General features: G+C 37.6%; 1 non-coding gene across 1 annotated transcript; it reads left to right on the top strand.

Moving 5' to 3' along the window:
* The first annotated feature begins 15,102 nt into the window (after positions 1-15,102).
* On the top strand, positions 15,103-15,174 carry trnaw-cca (transfer RNA tryptophan (anticodon CCA)). Its single transcript has one exon. It is a non-coding gene; the product is annotated as a tRNA-Trp (tRNA).
* Positions 15,175-15,440: the final 266 nt, after the last annotated feature.

The raw sequence follows: 15,440 nt of genomic DNA, 5'->3' as shown, positions 1-15,440 counted from the left end.
GATAAATGACAGCTAGGGATTCACCAACCCAATACTCTTATCAGATATCGGCACCGATACTGAAAATTTGCTCAATTGGATATCCGCTTCCAAATGTCGGTTCAGCAGATAATCTATAATGGGACATATAAATTGATGTAGTAAGAATATTTTCTATTTGTAGTTGGCCCAGAAAGTCTCAGAATATTTGAGCTTTTATATATACAAAATATTTCTGTAGTTACTTGAGGATAAATCAGTTACACAACACATTTGGATTGGGAATCGGTAGGAACTTTAAGCTATAGTATCGGAATCAGTATCGAAACTAAAGGTGACCACAATAGACAGAGGAACAGACATAGGATCCACATGATTTTGCAGACCTAACAAGCACACTGCAAGTGTGAGAATATGACTTTTTTATTTTTTATAATTTGAGAAACATTAAAAGATTTATTTATTTATTTATAAATTTTAAAAAAATGCAAGGCAGCTCATCATCAGTTTGGACTGGCACAAAGCTAGTCTTCCTCATGGTATAATATAGAACAGAGAAAGAAAAGTCACTAATGTCATAAATAATGATCTGATCTAATCTAATCTAATCACAATTAAGTAAAATCATCAAAATTCTTGAGGTACATTTCCCCGTAATACAATTTGCCACGACCTATACCACCCCCCATTGTACACTACAATTGCACTCATAAACGCTCACCCAAGACATTTAATTTCTAACCTCTCTTGATGTACTGCATATTAAATAAAAAAGCCTCATGCATAATTCATAACGGTCTATTCATTTAAATGCCTGTCCTAATAAATTGACTTTAATCCGGAGCTAGAGGTGACAATACTTTGACCATAACATCCCTTGTGGTCTTAATCTGAGGGGATTGAGTGAGTGCACATGTTGTTTCCAGCTCTGCCTCCCACCCACCAGCACCTTTAACCAAAATCCCATAACAGGCCAAACTAGTGCACCAGGCATAACAGAAGAGATTACATAAGAGGATGAAAAACACACATTCTAATGACTTGGGTCAAGCTGCTTGGATTTTAATGAAGGATTTTAATGCTAAACAGATATAGAAATGACACTGACAACTATTAATTATCTTTGGGACATGATTTACAATAATACTTCTAGCTAGGCATGTCACGATAAATACTATATCAAGTTCAGAATATGTTAGAGGGAACAATACTATTTGAGGTTCAGTATTTATTGTGGTACTCTTCTAGTTATTTTTTGTACTATGATGAAATTTGAGTTGTAGAGGGTTGAATGAATGACTTCTCTGACTCATTACACTGTAGATACAAACTGAAAACCCCAAAAGTACTCATGGAGACCAAACCAGATCAACTTAGAGGTCAATATCAGATCTCTGGAGAGACGACCCTGCTCACAGTCAGAATGCCTGCTTTTCTATGTATTTTTGAGCTATAAAAGCACCTGTAATTTAATAAATGTAAGTTACAACTGTTTAATGTCATACTTTGGAACATTTCAGGCAGAGAAATGACATATCCATAGAAACAAGAAGCTGATGGGCCAACCAAAAGTTACATAGTGCAGCTTTAAGGGTTATTATTCAAAATTTGTTATCATGACCGACCTACTTCCAGTATTTGTATTATTGACATTCTGGCCACAGCTTGTGCTGAAACAACAATTCAATCAAAGTTGGTTATTAGACAAGCTAAAAATGAACAAACCAGGGCACCGTGACTCATACAGAACATCATGTAGGCAGGAGACCGACCGGAAATTAACTGCTATAAAAATACTGATGTTTTAAAAAGAGACCATATCAGTAAGTACAGCGGAAATCAATGCTGTTTAATGACTGTTGTGCGCTGTTTATACATAATATGGATGAAGAGATGGCAAAGACAAAGGACAAGGACAAACGAAACAAATGAGAGGATGCAAGAAAGGAGGAAGCAGGAATCCATGTGGGTCAGTGCCAGGCCCCTATGTCCTGCCAAGTCTAAAGTTAGGGAGCCGTGTAATGTATGGGGAATTTCAAAAGACTGTCTATCCTATTTGAGCACTTAAGAGGTCTGTGGAGGAGTGTTAAGGCCTGACAAGGAGTCCATATATCAATTGTCTATGAATAACAGTATTGAAACTGTATGAAACATGAAGGTCATATAGAAGTTAGTCAGATTATACAGGTTTTTACTCATTCATACAGTAACACACCTTAGGGGATACACCATACAAAACAGTACTTCATTCAGTTAATGTATGAAGATATACCGTTCGCTAAAAATGGATTTTTCTGAAAAGCATTGCAACTTTGATTTGTTTAAAGGTCCTATATACTATGCTCTTATCTATGTTACAATCATCAAAAACATACCTGGAGTTGTGTTTCCTTTCATTTCACACATTTGACACACAAACTCTGCAAATATAGGAAGAGTTCTACAGTCTGCTCCACCTTGTTATGTCATCAGGAAGTGCTCCACTGTCTTTTTTAAACTCCATACACCTTCACCTTCACCTTCAATGATTTCAACTCTGGAATTGCCCATCTCAATTGAACAAAAGTTAAAATTTAGCTGGTAACTTAAAATCTACTGCTTCATGACATCACAAGGTAGAACAGAGCATTTTAGGCTTTGGAGATGTAGACAGACTAACTGTGTAAACGAAACAGAACACAACTCAAAGTATTTTTTGATGAGGTAACAACATTCTAACACACCTTAAACCTCACAAGAGTCAATTGCGTAACATAGGACCTTTAACATTTAAAAAATTATAAGATTCTGTTAAAGGTTCACATTTTTAACATGGCCAAAATAATCACGTTTTGTCAGAGGCCGAGACTACAAGGTTTGCAGATTTTACAAAATAACAGGATGTTTTTTAATGCTATTTTTATTGTGATTTATCTTGGAGCCCTGTTATTTAGACAGACTTCACCCTCAAATTACCTATAAGTAATTGAGATTTATTAGTTAGTTTGACACATTTATCTATGACACAGAGCAAAGCATATGCAGTTTCCTTTTTGCACAGTCACACAGGTATACTGAACATTGCTCTGCCTCTGCACAGTGAAGATTTAATGACAGTGACACTCCCCTGAAGGAAATCTAACAAGAAAATCCACATGTGAAGAAGAGCAGAATTTCAATGCATCTACATACCACAAACTCCTGTCTGTTTTCTAAATGAGTAAGTTGTGTAAGGTTTAATATCTACACACAAAGGTCTGGGTGAGTGAAAAACTAATAGAGCTGTTCTGCTGTGTCAGTAATGGTGTTTGGAGCTGCACCTGGTGCCCCTCTTACATGTCTGTTTCAGGTTTCTTCTGGGTTCTTTCTCAACATGATGAAATACAACTGTGCACAATGATTTTTACCAAGGATTTGAAGGTGCTCTGTGTGGAGAGCCCATTACCTGCTTCTGTGCATAGAGATGTTATTACTTTGCCTAAAATGTTCCACAATATGGCATTTAACTTATCAATATTCATAGAGACAAGCAGGGAATGCCACTAAGCCAATAATAACACCATAACAATTTATTTTAAGAGCATTAAGTCATGTTTGTTTGTATAGTATTAGTCAATAAAATGCAGTGCATTATATAGCTAGGCTACGGAGCTCAACAGTGACTGCCCACTCACTGCTTCAGAACTAAATTTCTCATTCATTTTTCTCATAGACTTTCCTAAAAAAAAAAAAAAAAAAAAGAGTTTGAAAGTTCAGGGCTAATCAGCTATGTGGTAACTAATGACCACAAGACCTATAATTGTATTAAAATTCTGTCTCTGAAATATTATAAACCACTAAATTATGAAAGCATTTTGCTGAATCTTGTGTTTTAAATTTGCTTTTTGGACATAAAACAATTGCATTATGGTTATTAGATATCACACTGCTGATTAGATTCTGCAACTCCTTTGAACTCTTAATATTTACATTTTTAGAAAAGTCTCTGGGAAAAATAAATGGAAAATTTACTTCAGGAACCAGAGCAGGCAGTCAGTGTTGAGTTCTATATCTTTTCATCTGCCATTTGTCAATTATCCAATTATCTGTCTCCAATGTCAAAACAATTAACACTTAACCGAGAAAAAATGGTAGCCTATAAAAACAGCAGTCTTGTTTCCAATAATTCAAAGAGTAAACAGTAAAATGGGCAATAAAACATGTATTCATTTTATTTTCACAAACTCACCCCACAGCACACACCATTTCAATCTCGGTACGATGCTGTAACTCCCCCCTCGCACACACAGACCATCAGCTGAGTGAGGCTGAGTCATGCCCTCTCCCTGCTTCTTCATGCATGCTCATGGTACACATTTACCAGTACATATGAACAAACATTACTATATTCTTCAATGTTGTTATGCTGTATATGTGGATACAAGACTAAAAATCATATCATATCAACACTGGTGATTCTCGCTGTTGGCTTGTTAGACCCCTGTTCTTGAGTGTCCCATCTTAAGCCCCCGTCATATACACTTCTATATATAGACCTACGGCTCTGGTTGCTCTCACATCAGACACGGGCACGTGCACTGTGCTGTATAGTGGAAAAGAGCAGTGAGATATGGGTGACCAACAGGAACTCAGAGGAGGAGGGCGATTAAAGCTCTGCAAAACTGTAATTAAGTCTTGCATGGAAAAACTCATTAGAATCAGTAGAGGTAGCGCATTTTTATTTAAAGATGTAGTAACACCTCAAAGGCATGCGTTTATTTTGGTGCAGTGGATGTTGAAAGTTGATTTGAACTGTGAATGATATGCTAGGGTTTTTAATAGGGTGTGCAAAAATATCAAAATATCGATATATCGTATTGTTTAATGTGATGATACAGTATTGATATCGTGAGCAGCTGTATCGATATATCAAGAGTATTTTTGGGTGGTATTTTACTAAGTTATTTTCTTACAGCACTACAGTTTTGTTGCTTGTTTAGTGTAAGGAAACTTGTTTATGCGACACATTTGACATTTTCACTGTTTTGATGATTAAAATGAGCGTGTTTCATATTAACTTTGCACAAGTGGTTTAACAAAGACTTTTACAATAACAGCCAATGTTAAGCCTTTATTTTTTATTGAAATGTATCGAATCAAATTGGAGGTGCACTGTATCGAGATATGTATCATGGCCTATGTATCGAGGTGTATATCGTATCGGCAACTTCTTAATGACACCCAGCCTTAGTTTTTAATCAGCAAGTCTATCAGCCAGTCCTCTATCGATAAAGCATGTAGACTTCGGAGATTTTTGTGTGTGTGTTTATTGGCATTGGAGTGACAAGCATTTATTGTTAAAATGTGCACTGCATAACATTTCTCCATGGAAATGTTATTGCTTTGTCGAGAATGTTCCACTGTATTAAATCTATCATGAGGGAGACAAGCTTAAAGGACAGTGCACCTTAAAAAATATGGTGTCCAAAAATCAAGTCTATTTAAATGCATAATTGTTTGTTTTGAATAAGAAATAAGAAAACAATGGAAAACCATAATCCATTCAAATGATGAAAATCAGTTTTTTTGTTTTGTTTGTTTTGTTTTTTTTGCCATATTGCAGAGCCCAGCCCTATGTTAGCTATATGTTTTTTGCAGTAAAAGGCTGTTAAAACGTTATGTATTTTAACGATGTTATGTCCTAGTTTGAGGGAATGGCTTTTACTTTAATGTTGTGGTCTGTGGGGTAGTTTTCCCATGACTCCAACACTTTCATATTTAGAGCATTGCGATTGAACCTTGTTGCCAAACCAATACTGCAGTGATAGATGCGTGATGAATAGTGCAGGCGTATTTTGCATGTGCAGGGTAAATATGTGGTTTGGGATCAGAGGCGTGTGTGCTTGTCAGGTGAGAGCAAACAGACTGAGCTCAGACTGAAATAAGGGCCTGATGGATGGGCTCTGCTCTCAGGTCTGACACAGCTCCCCTCTGCAGCTGTCGTCACTCACCCCGCGGCGACACAGGTGTGAGAGGCACTTTTCAATACCATTTACAGCATTTAAACCACTAATTACAACTTTCAATGTTTAATTATAAAAATGAGTTGTCAAACAGTAGTAGCTTTAGTTTAACTGATACATGAAGTCATAATCAGACCAAAGCTACTTTTTACTGACACAAATTACATGTCAAATTGGCTGCAGTTATCGTTAATAAAAAGGTACAAATTTGCTTTAAAGCCACTATATTAACCAATAACATAAACGTACCCACTTTTAGAATAAGAAAAGCACTTCAAATCAATGCTTAATAACTGCCACCAGCTCGGCAGGATCCACTACTACTTCTTTTCTACAAGAGGAAAGTATTACTGATACATGATATACCAATAGTGCAAATTAATGTCATTAATGTGAATATTTATTTTGTTGGGACAGTACAGGTTAATTAACATTCATGATATACGTCCCACCTGAATTCAGTTTCACAAACAACTTCAAATACTGTGTACACACGGACACAGAAGGCAAAGTCGATGAACTGTCTGGCCCAAGAACACAACAACAGTTTTCAATACACCCACGGCCGCCTCAGCGGTCTCCTGTCCCAAACTAATCAGGTCAGACTCCGGTTTGCTCCTGAGATCAGACAAGATCAGGCAGGTGGTATATGGAAAATACTACTACTACTACTACTACTACTACAGATTACAAGTTAATAAATTCAGAACATCACTACTATTACTTATCCAGCTACTACTGCTCTGAGCCTATTGAAAGGCAATGGCACATTCGAAAATGCACTTTTACATTCTATGTACAAAGCCACGTTATCATGCATAAGCAATTCTATCCACTAATAACCATAACTACTATTCTGCATAAGCATTTTTGCGTAGTGATAATCTCATGTTTATGCAGAGATTTGTAAACAGCACTGTAATATGTTTGTTTTGTCTTTGACAAACCCACAGTAATAAAAGCCTGCTCTAATGTTCCCATCTCTAGTGTGGAGCAGATTTATGACATGTCTGAAATAAAGCACAGATCGCCACAGAGTGGGGCCTTTATTCCCTGTGCTGTGGAATGAGCAGTGACAACAACAGCAGCAGCTCCAATGCACTCAACCTGAAGAAATGGATCCTTCAACAGGCCATACACAGATACACACATACACACACTAGGAAGGGTGAGAAGGCACTGCATGGATTACCACAGTGTTACATTTGTTTGGAAACTGAGAATTAGGGCTGAGCAGTGATGGAAGAAAAGAATGGCATTTTAGGATATATATCACAATCAGATTTTTATGTGAAAATTCAATTCACCATGCACATTTTAAACATATCTTGGAGCAAAAAGTCAACTGCTAAACAAATAGGCTACAAAAATCCCATTATCGAAATAATTGCAGACTTTGTGACTGACTAATTATGACCACTGAAATTTATGGCCATGAGTACACTGGAAAATGAACAGAGCAAACAACCTTAAAATGTTGACCACTAAAAAAAATACACCAGGGTTCTACATGATATTCCTCAACTTTATCCAGCTGAACTTACCAAAGGAAACCAAATAATGCTTGGATTCACTCTTTTGTGACTGACACTGGAGGTAAAAGGTGTAAATTAAGTCCATCTCCATGTCAAAGACTTCACAAAAGTGATTTCTTATTTTTTAACTGGATACTTGTAACATATGTGAAATAAAAATTGAGTGGTGAGAGGTCAAGCCAAGACAAGATTTTCCTTGCACAAAATTAGTATAAATTACAAGACTTCCCTGTTTTCTGTTTTTGCAAATGAACTCTCTATTTCCTGTCATTGATACTGGCCTTATTATAATAACACACACAGAGCCACAATGGGATTAAAAGCAGTGAAGCAGAATATGTTTGACACACATGGTTTTCCAGCCTAAGTCCCAGCAGAGCCCAGGACTCCAGTGTGAGAGCAGCATGTGCCACAGGCCAGAAGAGCTGATTCTGAAATAATGTGTCTCTTTAAATAACTGTGGGAATAGATGCCCTGAGCTCAACATACACTCTGTTAGCATAAAGTGATAATCGTGTGTATGCAGCCTTCAAAATTGCAACAGGTTCTACTCTAAATATGGATTCTTTTCTGATTTATGTTAGAATGTTTTCTGATCTATCTTATATTGTTGTTTCCTCATCGAAAACATAACTGGAGTTGTGTGTTATTGCATTCACACATGTTTAACACACAAGTCTTGGCTGAATTCTTCTCCATGAAATGTTCCACTGTGTTTTTATACTCCATAGACTTTCAGTAGACTCATTTGGATAATTTCATTGTCAATCTCAATTAAGTAAAAGGTAAAAGGCAACTGTTAACTTGAGAACTACCACTACATGACATCACAAGGTGGAACAGAGGATTTTGAGCTTTGGGGATGTAGACAGACTAATAATAGATACTCAAACATGTGAAAGAAACAAAACACAACTCCACCTATGCTTTTCATGAGGTAACAACATTATAACATTGCTAAAACCTCACAAGAGTTAACTGTGTGTACTATAGGACGTTTAAGAAAGGGAGGACCATTTAATGTCTAAAAATGAGTAACTGAATAGGTTGAGTTCACATTTTAGAATTAGATGATGTCATAATTTCAGCTGGACTTAAAACATCTAGGGACATATTTGGTTTTATGATGCCAGAGAAAGCTATAAACTTTGTGCTGAGATTTTATTTCATGTGAAGAGGTCCTGTAATTAAAAAACAAAAACACAGGTCAAATCATCTACCTCTTGACAGTTATGGTAAATTGGGTTTCTGACCTGGCCTCATATACATGTAAATTGTTATGTGCAACTTATTAGTTTAAAATAGAATGGCTACTACCAGAACTATCTCAAAATTAAACTTAATATCTGTTTTCTTTCTATTTCTTAAAGTAGCAATAATGTCATGCACAAAATAAGATGCGTATTTATTACATAACACTGCCCGATAGGTTTTGTTTTCCCCATGCATCCTCAGTGTTAAAAGGTCACCTCCCAGGCCTGAGTGTGGGAGCCTGTCTGTTTGTGTACTCTGCTGTTATCAGCCTGCAGCATGGTCAACCCTGTTAAGAAATCACACGTGTGCGATACACACTGTTACAGCCACAAAATCCATTTACTCACAGGGATTAGATTTTCCATCATTTGTTCGTTATGGTTAAAGGTCAGGGGATTTGTCTTTGATTTATTCAGCTGTCAGTCTTTGAGTATTATTAGACAAGAATGTGACTACAAACACCTTCAGAATGAATGTCCAGTTAAAAAGTCTAATGTGAGGGAAGTTTTAGAATTTATTAAGAAATAGAACTTAACTGTAGAGTGAAGAAGAACTCTCTCAAAGCACTGGCTTGTCTCACAATGGGAAAGATATACTCAAATGTAATGTTGTTGAAGTGTACTTTTACTAAACAACAAATTCTTCACAGTAGTAGTAGTAGAAAATATCCACTGATCATGTGAGGTAGGGCTGCATGATTTTAGAAAAAAAAAATCAGTTTAAAAAGTACAGTTCTGTTCAGAAACAACTCTAGGAGCATAAAGATTAGACAAAAGAAATAAGAACTGAGAAACTAAAACAAGAACCCGATGCATTTCAGAGCAAGCTACAAGCTTTTTCTATAAAAAGATATACTATTTTCTTATTTGCAAAGGACATTCTATTGCCTCAATAACTGCAGGTTGGGCAAATTGTGCCAACTCAAATGGCAGTTTCAGTTTAATTGCAGAACGTTATGACTCTAGTCCTGCCACGATTACATATTTAAAATTAAATGAAGGGACGGTGAGATACCAGAGAGTAACAAAGTCTAAAGTTATTGTTAATAAGTCCATTATAATTGGTAGAGTAACCCCTAAGCCATTGCCCACAGGTGTACCTAAGGCTAATGAGAAAATTAAAATATGCTAGCAACCATAACCTCATAAGCTTGGACGAGTGGAGAAAGTTGTATAATACACATCCACCATATTAAGTCCTCAGGTACAATGAAGACATAACAAAACGAAGTGAGGGTCCCTCCTCGTCCTGTCCACTGTGCTGTGACATGCGGAGGCTAAAACGAGTCTGTGACCCAAACTGTGCGTTAAGTGAGCCAAGCTGAGGCGCACAGTGGAGCAGAAAACCTCTTGACAAATGAGGACAAGCAGCCCTCCATCAGGCTCAAAGGAACAGTCATCTATGTACACGTGCAAACATGTCCACCTGTGCAGTCCCACGGAAATAACACAGACATGAGGCAGATCCAGGACTTACCGCTGACTAGTACTGTCACCAGAATAAAATGTCAAACTCAACTGATGTATGATGTAATTTTCAACAAAACAGAATACTTCCTTTAATTACAAAGGGATCTTACACAGGATCATGACAGACAGATATGTGTAGCACTCTGAAATGATTTCTTTTCATTTTCCCTGTTTTCAGTGCACACAATGCTTACCTTCTACACATTTATGTCCATATATGTATGTGTTGATTTAAATCAAGCAAACAGCTATACTTTTGTGATTTTACAGGGAAAAAAACATTTTAAGTGTGGTCAACTAAAGACACAAACCAGTGCATAATTAAATAATAATTAAATTGTGTCAGAACTCATCTGTGCACTTGGAAAGTGAAGGTGTGAATGAATTGCTTTCCTTATCTGCAGTTTTAACTTAATATTTTTGTTGCTCAACTAACCCAGTACTTATTTCACTCGAATTTGATTACATAGAAATACTGCCAAATAAAACACCTCAGATGGCAGAGAGGCAATATTGAAAGCATTATTGTGCTGCTTTTATTAGCTTTATAAGCTGCTGATGTCATTCGAAATTCCCAGGAAATGCACAATATGGTGTGACTTATTACTGAGCCCCCTAAAGGGATCGCTCTAAATATATCCACCATGACAGGGCTGCATCTCCTGGCCCCAGCATTAAACCCAAACACACACTCCCATGGGAATACAAAGTGGTCTACAGTGAAGATAAAACAAGCAAGGGGTCACCTAGAGATTCAGAAATGTGTTTTGATGTATCATTTAAAGAGTAGATGTAGGTTAAATTAATTTTTAAATAATTAGGCTACTTCAATATAACCAGCATTGTAGCCCTGGTTAAAATACTGCTGAAAGACTTCTGTTACCCATGGCAACACAATCATCTGATCAAGTCTACACAACGTGGGACGAAGGAAAAGACATTTCAGTTCACAGTCACAAAGATGCATTTAAACTGTTTCAACAATTATGATTGCTGTAATGTAGCACTTTTCTCATTTACTTTTGATTTTTAGAGCCCATATATAAGGCCCCATATAAGGCAGTGATTTGAACATTTATTTGACATACCTTTAAAATATATATTATATAGAGTCTCTAATTGGGATTTGGGCTAGTATGAAGGGCTAACTGGCTTGGACCTCTACAGTTAGTCTTTGGACATTTACAATGTAGAAGTAGTTTTATGATACAATGGGGTAAGTCTTGGTCCAGCAAAGTAACAGACTTTCTTTAAGAAATTAAAATATGATCTACCAGCTCTATGCACAGTGATCATATTTGACTTTACCTTAGAAATTTTCTATTTTAATCAGACATTATTGCAATAAAACCATTTTTACGTTTTATAATAACTAACCTTTGAGTCTGTAATATATTATCTACAGAACAATCCACAGTTGGGCAAAGGGACATAATAACTCTACAAGAAGTGACATTAAATGACAGGTCAAGCCGAATTCCCATAGCAACTGTTCACTTGATCATCCAGTGCAGTGTATTTTAAACATGGTTTGACTGCTGTGTTTACATTGGTACTGTCCTGACTGCCCCTGGCTCATTCCTGTCATACCAGAGGGACATTCCAGGCCTCTTTCCCCCTCAGAGATCAGGGCTGCCCCGGGATCACAAGTCCAACTCTCACACTTATGTCAAGAGCTCAATTACTATGTCACTATATGCTTCACTTGTAACTACATTTACACTGTTGTCTTAAGCTTGTGGTGAAACAGTGAACAAAATAACACAGATGAGAAGATAAACTTAAAGATGCAAGGTGTAACTTCTTCTGGTAGAGGGTCCATCAAATGCTTTTCTCAATTGCTTTGTCTGGAATGTTTCACAGTATGGAATTGAACCTTTACATCATCATGGAGACCAAATCAGACCAAATTAAAGGTCAGATCTGTGGAGAGGCGACCCCGCTCACAGTCAGAATTCCTGCTTCTGGCATTTTTAGGGTATAAAAACACCTGTAATTGAGTAAATGTAAGGTAGAGTTTAACATCACTGTGGAACATTGCAGGCAGAGCGATGACATTTCCATAGAAACAAGCAGGTGACGGACCCCCAGCCAAAAAGTTACACTGTGTACCTTTAATTGCAAGAAGACAATTTCATTAGACTTTTTTTTGCACATAAAAAGTAGAAATTAATTAACAAATGTCACACACTAGCAGTAGTAAAATCCATTTTTCTTGGTAAAGTGTTGTCAACTTGATCCCAAGTCTATATACTTTTGCTAATATACATAGAAAAACAGGATTACCTTGTTATCCTTACTGTGTCAGGTGTACTCCCATCTGGGCAAGCAAGCATTTTGGTGTGTACCCCCCTCCTGCTACCTATCACCAAATCCCATCAAAACACCAAAAATACAGCTCCCCCCAGCAGAGGTAACAACAGTGTCCTATCTTTCCACTCATCTATAATCAAACACAGGCAAGTCTGAATGACATTAGCAGGTGAAGCACATACACAGACACTAACAGGATTTCAGGTAACACTCCATACTATGGCTCACTCTATGGAAATGCATATAGATTGGTAGTCCACAGGCAGAAAGGCAGTTTGCATTGAAGGCTGGTATAGCTTAAAATACATAGGGTGTCATTCAAAAGATTTACTCACAATTGATTCTCACCAGGAGTCACAACAGAACAGACCAGTTTCAGAGGGTCCTGCTTCCGAGACAGTAAAATCCATTGGTAAAACGTGTCATTGCTAAAAAGCTAAAAGAATACACCTCAAGCAGAGAGACCCGGACAGATCAGTGTTTATGGTGTGGTCTGTGTGTATGTGTGTGTTCATAGGGGGTAAAGCGAGGGACTGGAGGAGAGGAGAGAGAGGTGAGAGACACAGGGAGTACAAGCTCAGTGGCTGCAGTGAAAATGGGAGGGGGCTGCTTCGACCAATGGGGAGAGAGAGAGCAGAGATGGCAACAAAGAGACAGCTTTTTGTGTGTAATTCCTGCCTTGACTGTGTGTATTTTATCTTGTCTTGATCTATGTCAACACCTGTAATACAACCGAGACGTATAAGCATTGTTAAAGATTTATATTACTTGCTTTTTAGTATGATAAATAACTGATAGAAATAGTGTGCTATAGGAAGGATATTCTATCAAAACAGGTGAGATGTTGCAACAGGAAATGATAACTGAATGCAGGGATGTAACAATATGCAACCAAAATACAATATAATAATATCACGGGTTAAAACAATTTTTCAAATAACAAGCTCTTTTGTTTAAAAGTATAGTTTTGTTGCATCAGCTGAAAACATGGAGGGAACTATAGACCCCTGCACAGTAATGACAGTAATGACAAAAAAAGAAAAAAAAAAAAAGAAAAAGAAAATTAAATGAAAAGGGAAAAAAGCAGCATATCCACTCTTGTTGGCCTCTCCAAAATATTGCAGGATATTGTTATATCCATTCTTAAATGATAGATGATGCAACCCTAGTGACATCTGCAAACAAATACATGTAACGAGGATACATTAATATTGATGAGGTGATCTTAAGATTTGAAAGAATAATGCTGGAGACTGACAGCTGGTGATGCTGGAACCGAAAAGGGCATTTGGGGAGACCGAGCTGTTCAGAGATATGCTATCGTTCACAGCCCTGTCCTCCTTGTGCGTGAGCGTCACTGTGCGTATGATGGGGGTGGGGACCAAACTCTTTGCAGGATTTTGCTGCGGGAGCACCATGTTGCCATGGAGACTGCATCCAGTGCAGCAGAGCACGCAGATGGCAGTTCGCTCTCTGTCTGTATAAAACAGCCCAGCTTGGCCCTGACCTGACAATTATTAAAACTGGCCCTTGTGCAGATGTGCTTTGTGTGCTACCAGGACCAGACTGCTCAGTACAATTATGTGTTTGGGATGTGTAGCACGGAGGGAAAATGGTCACTGCCAGACTCCAATCTTGCCAAGGCCTACCACCGTTACTGTGCACTGAAGTCAGACGCCCCTGCAATAAAGACAGGCCTGAAGGAACCGTCCTCTTATGCAGGCCTAAAAAAAAACAAGGTAATATAATGCATTTGCTATGCGTGTTGTTTAGCAATTAAGCTTTGGGTTAGTTGTGGCTTAACCTAAATCATCACAAAGTAGCATTTGATTAATTAAAGTTTAATGAATGATGCATGTTTGTGAGCGCAGATTTAGACAAAAAAAAAAAAAAAAAAAAAAACAACATTTATGGCATCTTTGTAATTACTTTCAGCAGGAAAATACCATTGAAACGTAAACCTCATTTCATCAATTGCCACAGTCTTGGTCCAAGGCTGTACAGCAGCATTACTAAGAACACACACACCACTTTTAATGGAACTTACCCCTCCATTGTGCTTTGTCTGTCTGCCTCTTACAGGCTGGCTGGTAGGAATCTTCTTATTTAAATCTCTCTGATTCCTGTGAACCAAAATACAGACATGTGTTTATCAGACAGTAGCAGGCCTACACTTGAACGAGGTTGCGCCAAATGTGGCGCCAAAATCGACTTCAGTGGGCAAGATCACACTGTTCTGTACAAGTGTTAAGCAGTTGAAACTTACAGATAAGTTTTTGGGAAAGTGTGAGACATGTTGTACGAAGCGAAGGAGAAAATGTTTCTGACTCACCGACAGTCCTCCTGACTCTGTGGAGTCATGGCGCCCTCTAGAGTTTGCTTTAAACATTACGCGTGTGCTTGTTGGATAAGGATAACGGTCTGCATATTTTAAAGATAGGCCTATGTGCTTTTCAGACTGATATGTCGGGGATTTGTACAGAAAATACACACAACGTATTTTAAAACATACAAAAATATAGCCGGTTTGATAACATCATTCAATGTTGGCAATTTCAGACCCGTTATCGAGACCTCGTGGCGCAACGGTAGCGCGTCTGACTCCAGATCAGAAGGTTGCGTGTTCAAATCACGTCGGGGTCAATTCTTTGCTTCCTTAAAAACAATGTTGTACTCATCAGTAATTGTTACATTAACATGTGTCAGTTTAATATGGCTCGGTGGGGGATTTTTAAAGCTTAAATCTTGCACAGTATCAGTGTTTAAATGTTGAAAATCAACTTAAAGGCTTCAAAATGTCACAACATGGCCTCCCCGACAGACAAAACAATGATCTCTTCTCACAAATGGAATTTCGGTTCCCAAGATCCTTTTTCTACATCCACACTTATGCTTTCAGAATGTAATTG

This window comes from Boleophthalmus pectinirostris, unplaced genomic scaffold (genome assembly GCF_026225935.1).
Source record: "Boleophthalmus pectinirostris isolate CB_2022bp ecotype Guang Dong unplaced genomic scaffold, ASM2622593v1 HiC_scaffold_12, whole genome shotgun sequence".
Taxonomy (NCBI): Eukaryota; Metazoa; Chordata; class Actinopteri; order Gobiiformes; family Gobiidae; genus Boleophthalmus; species Boleophthalmus pectinirostris.
The sequence above is the reverse complement of the archived record's forward strand: the minus strand, read 5'-3'. Positions and strand labels throughout refer to the sequence as shown.